Source organism: Pelophylax lessonae, assembly GCF_965119305.1.
Source record: "Pelophylax lessonae genome assembly, chromosome: 6".
Lineage (NCBI taxonomy): Eukaryota > Metazoa > Chordata > Amphibia > Anura > Ranidae > Pelophylax > Pelophylax lessonae.
In genome coordinates this window covers 179,992,130-180,003,724 of record NC_138773.1, presented here as the reverse complement: position 1 = coordinate 180,003,724, position 11,595 = coordinate 179,992,130, and positions in this window count along the sequence as shown.

Sequence of the window (11,595 nt, the reverse complement as noted above, 5' to 3'; positions counted from 1 at the left end):
TAGAGAATACACTGCACCCCCATCTCATTTATTATAAGAACAGTGTGTGCGCAATCAGTATAGAGAATACACGGCACCCCAGTTCTCATTTATTATAAGAACAGTGTGTGCGCAATCAGTATAGAGAACACACTGCACCCCCCCATCTCATTTATTATAGGAACCGTGTGTGCGCAATCAGTATAGAGAATACACGGCACCCCCCATATCATTTATTATAAGAACAGTGTGTGCGCAATCAGTAGAGAATACACTGCACACCCCCCCCCCCCCATCTCATTTATTATAGGAACAGTGTGTGCGCAATCAGTAGAGAATACACTGCACCCTCCATATCATTTATTATAAGTACAGTGTGTGCGCAATCAGTATAGACAATACACTGCGCCCTCTGTGAGATCTCATTTAATACAAGCACTGTACAGTGTGAGTGTGTGAAATCAGTATAGAATATATACTGCACCCCCCACCCCCCATCTCATTTATTATAGGAACAGTGTGTGTGCAATCAGTATAGAGAATACACTGCACCCTCCATGTCATTTATTAGAAGTGCACTGTGTGCGCAATCAGTATAGACAATACACTGCACACCCCCCCCCCCATCTCTTTTATTAGAAGTACAGTGTGTGCGCAATCAGTATAGACAATACACTGCACACCCCCCCCCCCATCTCTTTTATTAGAAGTACAGTGTGTGCGCAATCAGTATAGACAATACACTGCGCCCTCTGTGAGATCTCATTTAATACAAGCACTGTACAGTGTGAGTGTGTGAAATCAGTATAGAGCAGCCCTTTTCAATCAGGGTGTGCAGATCCTGGGGTGCCTTCAGATTTCTTCAGGGGTGACTTGACAAAATTCCCTAAAAATTGCCCAAAAATTGTATACAAGCCAGTGGGTGGATGAAGGCTGCCTTTTAGTTACACAAAGCCACAGGTTTTCATTGTGCACCATTACAACCTTCTAGCTGCCGCCATCCTAACAGAAAGTGACATTATAGGTTGATCAGGCCATAGACAGAGCAAATTTCTTGATTGATCGATCGATCACCTTAGGTACATTCAGCCTGCCCATACATGGTTCGAATGCAGAAACCAGCCGAGATTCCAACCATCTATGGCCTGCTTAGGGGGACATAGAATGCATCTTTGTTTGCCTTTCACCTGCCCCTCTCTGTCAGCTGAGTGAGGGAGAGAAACATTGGAATACTAGTAGTACCCATGTGCAAAGGTGTATTTGCTGTAGAAGAATAAACCAGCTCTAATGTTGGGTGTCCTACGTGTGTGGATGTTGCTGTATTGTGAATAACTATTAGTTTCGTTTTATACATTTTAGAATGGGGTGCCTCGAGATTGTGTAGAATGTTTAGGGGTGCCTTTGACTGACAAAAGGTTGAGAAACCCTGGTATAGAGGATCCAGTGCACCCCCTGTGAGGTCCCATTTATTATAAGTGCAGTGTGTGTGTGCAAAGAATATAGAGAAGGGATTAACAAAGTTAAAGCGGAGCTCCACCCAAAAGGGGAAGCTCTGCTTGTCTGCTTCCCCCCTTCCGCGGCCACATTTGGCACCTTTTGGGGGGGAGCGGGTACCTGGTTTTGACAGGTACCTTCTCCCACTTCCGGCTCAGTTCGCCACAGCCCCTCCTTCCACCTGCAGCCTTCTGGGATTCATCACCGGTCCCAGAAGATTGCGGCCCATTCATAAAGCACAGTGTGCAGTGCGCATGCGCAGTAGAAAATGGGCTGTGAAGCTGCAAGGCTTTTCTGCCGGTTTCCCTTAGTCAAAATGGTGGGGCTAGCACCCAATAGCAATTGAGTAATTGGCTCGGGTGAGGACACCGCTGGATGCCTGGACAGGTAAGTGCCCTCCTATTAAAAGTCAGGAGCTACAGTGTTTGTAGCTGCCTAATTTTTTCTAAAGGTGTCTGGAGCTCCTCTTTAAGTTTTTAAGCATACAAGTACACAAGTTCTCAGTTTTCCCAGTCACGTGTGGAATTAAACTGCCATCTATTGTTTGTACCTATAGGAAAGCCTATAATAAGGCTTACCTATTATAGGCTTTCCTATAGGTACTATAAATATCTCCTAAACCTGCACCGTTTAGGAGATATGTACTGTATATGCAGCCAATGACGTCATTGGTGCATGCACTCTGAAAGAAGTGCCACCCGTGCCCTGTGCTGTGACCTGTGCAGTGCAAGAGTGACGTCACACAGCGGAGTTGGAAGGAAGACTGGGGAAGATGGATGTGGCCTCCAGCGGTGACAACGAGGGCTTTGTTTGCATGTAAGTTTCACATAATGTGCTAGTATGCGATGCATACTAGCAAATTATGCCTTTACTTTTGCAGGTCAGAAAAAAAAAGCAGCGCTTTACTTCCTCTTTAAAGCAGAACTTCACACTCTCAATCAACATTGACTATTTTTAATCCTTATGCTGCTAGTATTAGTAAGGCTAAGTTCACATCTAGGCGTTTTGGGGCGTTTTTGGGGAGATTTTCTGCTCTAGGATCAGCTCAAAAAACGCCCAACAAGACAAATCCTATTCATTTTAATGGCCCCTGTTCACATCTGAGCATTTTGACATTTTAAGCAGAACACCCAACGCTCAAAAAAGTACATGAGCTTCTTTTTGGGCAGATTACAGGCGTTTTTATTTTTTTCCTTTGGTTACTAGTTAACCTAAAAATGCCTGTAAAAATGCCTGAAAAAACGCCTGTAAATAGCAACGCCAAGATGTGAACGTAGCCAGGGCCGGTGCTTCCACTAGGCAGCCGCCTAGGGCGCATTGCCACCTAGGGGCACAGCCACGAGTCAGCATTCTCTCTCCATCGTGAATGATCCTTGGGAGCCGAGGGTAGGTGCGGCAGTGGGGGAGGAATAAGGGACAGAGGAAGATGCCAGGTGTCTGGGGCAATGGCGGAACTACCAGGCCCCGGATTTCCACCATTGTTGGGGGGGGGCCCAAGAGGCAGGAAGGGAGCCCACCGGAGTGCTACCTGCATAATGATCCTCTTCATCTGGAGCTGAGCGGCCTAAACCCTGGGCAGGACATGATTCTCTACACTGAGCTGGTGGGCAGCAGTTCATTTCCCTGGGTCAGTATTAAGCAGCGAGCGGAGGAGAGCTGAACCTGAGCCGGAGCTCAGCACTGGAGGGCGGAACCTTTACTGGAGCAGAAGCAATGAGGTACCGGAATGGTCTGAGGATGTTGGTGATGAAGGATGTGCAGAGCTCTCTGACTGCTGCTTCTCCCTCCACCAGGAGCCAATTGGAGCTGTGGTGAGCACTGTGGTCCAGGAGAAGAGCGTCCTGGGAGAAGGAATAAGCAGGATCACAGTTATGGAGGGCAGAGTGCGGGCCACTCTCTTCATACTGCCCAGTGAGTGCCCCCAGAACAGGGGATCGGGGTCCCTGGATGTGACATGGAGGATCCCTGGTGTGAAAGAGAATTGGGATCACCAGGTGTGCCATGGGGAATCGGAGTCATAAAGGTATGAGGGGATAGGGGTCAGGAGTGTAACAGGGGTTCGGGGTCACCAGGTGTGCAATGAGGAATTGTGACCCCTTGGTATGCCATGGGGGATTGAGGTCCCCAGGTGTGACATGGAGGAACATCATGGTCCCCAGGTGTGACATGGAGGAACATCAGGGTCCCCAGGTGTGACATGGAAAAACATCAGGGTCTCCGGGTATGACATGGAGGAGCATCAGGGGCCCCTGGTGTGACATAGAGGAACATTGGGGTCACTGGGTATGACAGCACGACATGGAGGAACACAGGGGTCCCTGGGTGTGACATGGAGGAACATCGGGGTCAGTGGGTATGACAGTACGATGTGGAGGAATATTGGGGTCCCAGAATGTGACATGGGAAAACATTAGGGTCCCTGGGTGTGACATAGGGGGACATCAGGGTCCCCGGGTGTGACATGGAGGAATATGGGGGTCACTGGGTATGAAAGAATTACATGGAGAAACCATCAGATCAGGGTCACTGAATATGACATAGAGGAGTTTTTAAACCCTTCCCTTTTTGATTTTTTTTTTTTTGGGGGGGGGGGGGGGTGCGAGTAGCTGGTCTTGCCTAGGGCTTAAAATAGTCTAGCACCGGCCCTGAACGTAGCCTTAATGTATAGGAAAGCATATCCTATTTATTTTTACATTTTTTGAAACATTTCTTACGTAACTATCTGGTTTCCATGCCTAGGAAAATGATACATCTCAGGAGTCTTCAGGAGGGGCTTTCTCAGCTAAGCACACCATCTTCTGCTTGCATGCCTGAGCTAGGGGCAGATGGATTCCAGGAAGTAAATGCTACATGAATCATCTGCCCTTACTCAAGATAGCCACAGGCTGAAATGTTGGGGGTGGTTAAAGTGATTTCTTAACAAAATAAAGCATGGAGATGTGGATGGATGGGAGAATTTGCTTTGAATATAAAAATTGTGGTGCTCTGATGAAGTGTAGTTCCACTTTAATATGTATTTTCTTAGTTTAAATAGTGGTGCATTCTCCATGCGCCAAATCAGCCCAACACCATAATGCAAGTTGTTCTGCCAACTGCACATAATCACTTTAAAAGTGATATGTGACAAATTCTAATGTCTGATAGCGTGTACCAAAATAATCAAGCAAATTAAACTTATATAGTTGTTCTAAAATGTGATGCAAGTACTGTGATGAGGAGAGGACAGCAATAGGAGCTCTGCAGAAGGGAGAGGAGCACTGGATGTGTATGGACACACAGCACACCACTATCATGCTACAAAGTAGCAAATTGTTCTGTAACAACTTTATTGATTTGCTACAAATGATAAATAATGGTACATAAAAACATTTTTCTATTTTGGTAATCCCCCAAGTATATACAGTGCACCCCTTTTGAGATCTCACTTATGGCAGTGGGGGTGTACGGCTTCAGAAGTTGCACCTAATGATTATATATCTTATTACATGGGTAGAAGTATCTCTTGTATTTATGTGAATGGGATATTGTAACTCACAGAATGAAAAGTCATGTCAGGATTCACATTATATATACACTATATTGTCAAAAGTATTGGGACACCTGCCTTTACATGCGCATGAACTCTAATGGCATCCCAGTCTTAGGCTGGGTTCACACTGGGGCGGCTTCAAAGTCGCCGGACTCTGAGGCCGCCCCATGCTGCGTGACTTTAGCGGGGCCTGCAAACGACTTCTCTAATAGAAGTCAATGCAAGTCGCCCCAAAGTAGTGCAGGAACCTTTTTCTAAGTCGAAGCGACTTGAGTCGCTCCGATTAGAATGGTTCCAATGCACTGAATGAAGCGCGACTTGTCAGGCGGCTAAGTCGCCTGACAAGTTGCCCCAGTGTGAACCGGGACTTAGTCTGTAGGGTTCAATATTGGGTTGGCCCACCCTTTGCTGCTATAATAGCTTCAACTCTTCTATGAAGGCTGTCCACAAAGTTTAGGAGTGTGTCTATGGGAATGTTTGACCATTCTTCCAGAAGCGAATTTGTGAGGTCCTGCAGGCATTGATGTTGGACCAGAAGACCTGGCTCAGTCTCCACTCAAATTCATCCCAAAGGTGTTCTATCAGGTTGAGGTCAGGACTGTGCAGGCCAGTCAAGTTCCTCCACCCCAAATTTGTTCATCCATGTCTTTATGGACCTTTTTTGTGCACTGGTGGGCAGTCATGTTGGAACAGGAAGGGGCCATTACCAAACAGTTCCCACAAAGTTGGGAGCATGAAATTGTCCAAAATGTCTTGGTATGCTGACTCCAGTTAGTTCCCTTCACTGGAACTAAGGGACCAAGCTCAACCCCTGAAAAATAACCAGACACCGTAATCCCCACCCTACAGCAAATTATTTGGACCAGTGCACAAATCAAGGTATGTAAGTTTGGGCAAGTTTGGGGTGGAGGAACTAGACCAGCCTGCACAGAGTCCTGACCTCAACCTGATATAACACCTTTTGGATGAATTAATGCAGAGACAGGCCTTCTCTTCCAACATCAGTGCCTGACCTCACAAATGCCCTTCTGGAAGAATGGTCAAACATTCCCATAGACACACTCCTAAATCTTGTGGACAGCCTTCCCAGAAGAGTTGAAGCTGTTATATATGCAACTCAATATTGAATCCTACGGACTAAGACTGGGCCATTAACTACTTCCCACAAACCGACGTAGCTCTACGTCGGCTCAGAGAAGTGGTTGTACCGGGGTAATACCTGCAACTAGAGGCATCATCCTGGTACCATTATTTAGAGCCTGCGGTCGGCTTTCAGGTGGTAATGGCCAATTGGGCTCAGGAGCCGCTGGGTCATTACCCAGCGAGCAGGAAGGAACGTCCCCCCCTCCCGCCACCTTCTGCGGCTCTGCCTGGGTCTCCCATCCCGCACGTCCACCGGCTGGTTGGAGTCCCGCTTTGATCAGGTCTCTGATGTAGTAACCCGAAAGCGGCATGATGACGTTACATCCGGGTTACTCGGCGGCTAAAGGCGCCAAACTTAAAAAAGTGACAGTATTCAAAAATGCAGATTTCTGCATTTTTAATACATTGAAGTGCAATGGAGGGGTCTGGGGTCTTTTAGACCACCAATCCCTCCATAAAAGAGTATCTGTCACTACATATTACTGTCACAAGGGATGCTTGTGACAGCAATAACAGTGATCAGCTTTTTTTTTTTTTTAACTCTGCTAAAATTTAAAAAAATAAAATACGGTAAATAGGAAAAAAAGTATTTTAACGTGCCCCCGTCACCGTGAGCTCACGCACGAAAGAAAACGCATACGGAAGTCGCGACCGCAAAATGAAAGTCAAGTTTACTGGCTGCAGAAAAAAATGTCTGATGCCAAAAACAGCAGCTGTAAAACATCTATTGTGCATGAGGCCTAAACTCCCCAGCATGTTATCCTGTGTCCATACACACATAGGCTGTTATCAGCAGTTTTTGGCAGGAGTGTTTTCTGGCTGGAAAAAACCCAGAACTAGAGCTGTAAAAACGCTCTAACTCTGATAAAAGCTTAAAAACGCTGACAAACGCCAAAAAACACAGAAAAACTTGGCTATTCGGCATTTATCAATATTTTTGAACCATAAGCTTTTCTGGAAGTATAGTTTTGCTAAGGCAGCTAAAAAAAAAAAAAAAAAGCTACAACTGAAAAAAGCTAAAAAACGCTGAAAAACGGTACTGCAAAAAAGCTGAAAGACTCCTACAGTTTTCTACTGGCGTTTTGATAACGTCCAGTGTGCATGAGGCCTTAAGCCACGTTTCAGTCCGACTTTGGGGGCAACTTGAAAGACATCTGTGCGGGGTTCATGCACAGATATCTATTGAAGTCGCCCCTGCAGTCGCCTAAAAGTAGTGCAGGAACTACTTCTGGAAATCAGTGCGGTGCTGCAAAGTAGGTGTCACACCGATTGGGACACTCCCCTTGCGGACAATAGGCTGTGATTTGACCTGTGAACGGGGGCTTACTGCCCCCCCTGACTGTGCACGTAAAAGGTAACATAAAACTAGATGGGGCCCTACACAAGCTGTGGGCCCAGCAAATTTAGGGCAGCTTGTCGAGTTTGACAGTTGCTTGTCAAACTAACTTATTCAAGTCAATGGGAATGCCTCACAACCGCGTGGCGAACATATGGCTCAGGGTTGCGGCGGGATGATCCCATTTAAAATCCCTGTTTGTGAAAAACAGATATTTAGGAGGAAGGAGAAACTATTTATTAAGATGAGGTATCACGGTATGTATGAAACTATATGATATGGAAAAATCAGGGTCTGTCCTGTCCATTAAAGTGAAAATTGCAAATTGTACGCAGAAGTACTGCGACGATACCCCTCATGGACTATAGGAGACAGACCATTGTAGTATTAGGTATTAAAAAATAATTTTTTCAATCTCTACTGGCACCAGAAAAAATAAAAATAAATAAATAATTTTATTATATAGACATAAAAATATATACATAGACAAACAAGTTTCTATTCATGAACGTCCCACATGGGACAATAAAACCAACAAATAGTACTCATTAGATATCATACATTGCGGTTTCCCAATAATGCTGCCGCATGAGCATGTGCAGAGTGCCCCCAAGGCTCTTTACTATGAGGAGACGGATTGGGGACCGTGGAAAAAGGGGAGGATCAGAGAAGACAGGATCAAACAACCTGTTTACACAATGTGGAGTACTAACCCCTTATTAACACTTTAAGAGCTTTTTTGTTTCTTTTTTATAGCTTTTAAATTTATTGTGGCTGCCTCATTGCCTCCCGCTGCTGTCAATCAAATTCTGTGATGGGGGGGCAAATCGCCTGGTCTATGTCAATAGATGCAGACAGGGCGGCTCAGTAGCTAGAAAGCACAGGTGCCCTCAGGGAAAGCCGCTTGTGTGCCAGGAAGAGTCACCTCTACCGCCGCCTGGTGTTCCAGGAAGGGAACCCCAAAAAAGGAGGATCAGGGCTGCTCTTTTCAAAACAATTGCCCAGAGCAGGTAAGTGTGACATGTTTGTTATTTTGGTTAAAAACCAAAAAACGAATATCACTTTACACTGATAACACGCAAACAGTTCTAATTTCTTGTGTCTTCATTGAACAATTACAGTGCTGGAGAAAAAGTAAGTGAACCCATAAACTAATTGTGTCAACAAAAGGTTGATGCAAGGGTTGCAGGAAAAAATGTTTGCAGGATTCCCCCATCAACAGTGTTTTCTCCTGGCAGGGGGGCCAAAGGGGGTGGGGGAAGCCGCCCCTGCCACTAGAAGACAGTGATTATTGGTAGTGCCTATAGCAGCTGCTAGCAATAATCGCAAGTAAATCCGGCAGGCTGGTTGTACCCAAGTTGGTCGATTGATGAACTTGGTACATTCAGCCTGCCCATACACGGTTCTAATATAGGAACCAGCTAAGATTCCAACCTTCTATTGCCGGCTTAAGGAGGACATAGGACGCCTGCATAGCATCTTTCTTTGTCCTTCACCTGCCCCTCTCTGTTAGCACTGGGGTCACATTAGCTGAGATTTCAACTGTCTATGGCCGGCCTTAGAGGTGCTGTTATATGGAGGTAGCCAATCCTTTTTAATGTGACCCCCTTCCTACTTCGTCTACTCCTACTCCTCTTCCTCTACTCCTCCTCCTCTTCCTCCTTCATCTCCTCATCTTCTCCTCCTCTGCTCGCAGCTTATCACCCATGGTAGAAATACTCATTTGGATGCCAAATAAAAAATAGCAATAAAAGTTCTCTGCCAGTATTACAATAGTAATACTATAAAGTTTAAAGAAAAAGTGCAGCACTTTAAGACATTTGAATAAACAAAACTAAAATAAAACGATTCCTCACATTAACAAACCATTAACATATACATTGTGTGCAACAGATCATAAAAGCCGGTTCACATACAGGCGACCCGACTTCCCGGGGCGACCTGTGAAGTTGCGGTGCACAGCTCGCACCGCGACCTCGGAGCGGCATGCACGGACTTCATATCATTGAAGTCAATGCAGGTCGTTCCAGGTCGCCCCAAAGTAGTACAGGACCCTTTTTCTAAGTCGGAGCGACTTGTGTCGCTCCTATTAGAACGGGTCCCGTGCTACTCTATGGCAGGCGACTTGTCAGGTGACCAGGTCGCCTGACAAGTCGCCCCAGTGTGAACGGGGTCTTTTTTGTTGTGTACACAGTACATTCTAATCATTTGTGTGAAATATTTCCATTGCTTCAAAATTACCACTTCCAGACTGCCCACTGTATATATACGTCATTAGTTTAATGGTAAATAACGTGGTTATGGCCATAACCTCTGTATTTTTTATACAATGGGTGATTTTCACATAAAAGTGATCCCGGCGACACATTCGCCACGGGATCACTTTTAGAGGTGGCGGTAGAGGTGACCCCCCTCCTGCCCGACGTCCGATGTCACTTCCGCATTCCAGCCTTAAAGTGTTTGTAAAGGCAGAAGGTTTTTATATCTTTATGCATTCTATGCAATAGGATAAAAAGCCTTCTGTGTGCAGCAGCCCCCCTCATACTTACCTGAGCCCCTTCTTTATCCAGCAATATCCACGTGTGCCTCAGCCATCTCCTGATTGGCTGAGACACAGCAGTGGCACCATTGGCTCCCACTTCTGTAGATCAAACTTAGCCAATCAGAAGAGTAAGGGGGCAGGGCCGACCGGTAGCTCTGGGTCTAAATGGCTGCACAGAGCTGCAGCTCGGCTCGGGTGCCCCCAAAGAAAGCCGCATGCTGTGGGGGCGCTCGGCAGGAGGGACCTGAGAAGAGGAGGATCCAGGCTGCCCTGTGCAAAACCAACTGCACAGAGCATGTAAGTATAACATATTAGTTATTTTAATAGAAAAAAGGATATTTTTTTTTCATCTCTTAAAGACAAAATTACTTTTTTTTTTTTTTTTGCCTTTTAAATGTAAATGTGAGATCTGAGGTCTTTTTGACCCCAGATCTCACAATATAGAGGCCATGTCATGCTTATTTCTTTTACAAGGGATGTTTACATTCCTTGTAATAGGAATAAAAATGATAAAAAAAAATAAATAAATTTAAAGGGACAGTGTAAAAATAAAAAGTAAAATAAATAAGGAAAAAAAAAAGTAAAGTGCCCCATCCCTCCGAGCTCAAGCACAGAAGCAGACACATATGTAAGTGGCGCCGACATATGTAATTGGTGTTCAAACCACACATGTGAGGTATCGCCACGATCGTTAGAGTGAGAGCAATAATTCTAGCACTAGACCTCCTCTGTAACGCTAAATAGGTAACCTGGAAACATTTTTAAAGTGTCACCTATGAAGATTTTTAAGTTCGGTATCTATTTACTCGCACAGCATCATCTTTTGCAATGTACCAAAAAATTGCGCTAACTTTACTATTTTCTTATTTTTATTATTCAAAAAAAACTACAGTGTGATAGAAAATATTGCAACGATCTTAATTTATTTTCTCTAGGTCTCTGCTAAAAAAAATTACATAATGTTTGGGTGATCTAAGTAATTTTCTAGCTAAAAATACTGATTATATAACTTGTAAACAACAAATATCAGAAATAGTCCTGGTCCTTAAGTGGATAAAGTGCTTCCAAAAACTCAGCTCATGTACAAAAAAATCCCAATCTTCAGTGCAAAGTGTATTTCAAGTGCTTCTTGATCCATATACACATGGGCAATAAACAAACTCCAGTGTTTGTTAGCTCCGAGTGCCACTCCACACTTCCCTTTGTGAATACATGCTCACCGGATTGTGTGACCCCCCCCCCCCCCCCCAAATCAATAAGAAGGTCTCAATGTGCTTTTATATATTTATTCCAGCTCCACAGGGTGTCCTTCTCTCCCACTCTCATCTCCTGTTATGCTGTTTATTACCAGCCACCAAATACCTCCATGCCACAATAGCACAAATATTGGAACGATCCGTACTTAGTGTAGTATTGCTTTAATATGACATATAACATACAACAGCCAAAATGCGCACTTACATTAGGTTGCAACACAGTTTTTGCCTTGTTCATATAATACACACAGTTCCACCGGCCACTTCCAAGCGGGCGCTCCAGCTATTGGAAGTGACGTCACTGGTATGTATTCCT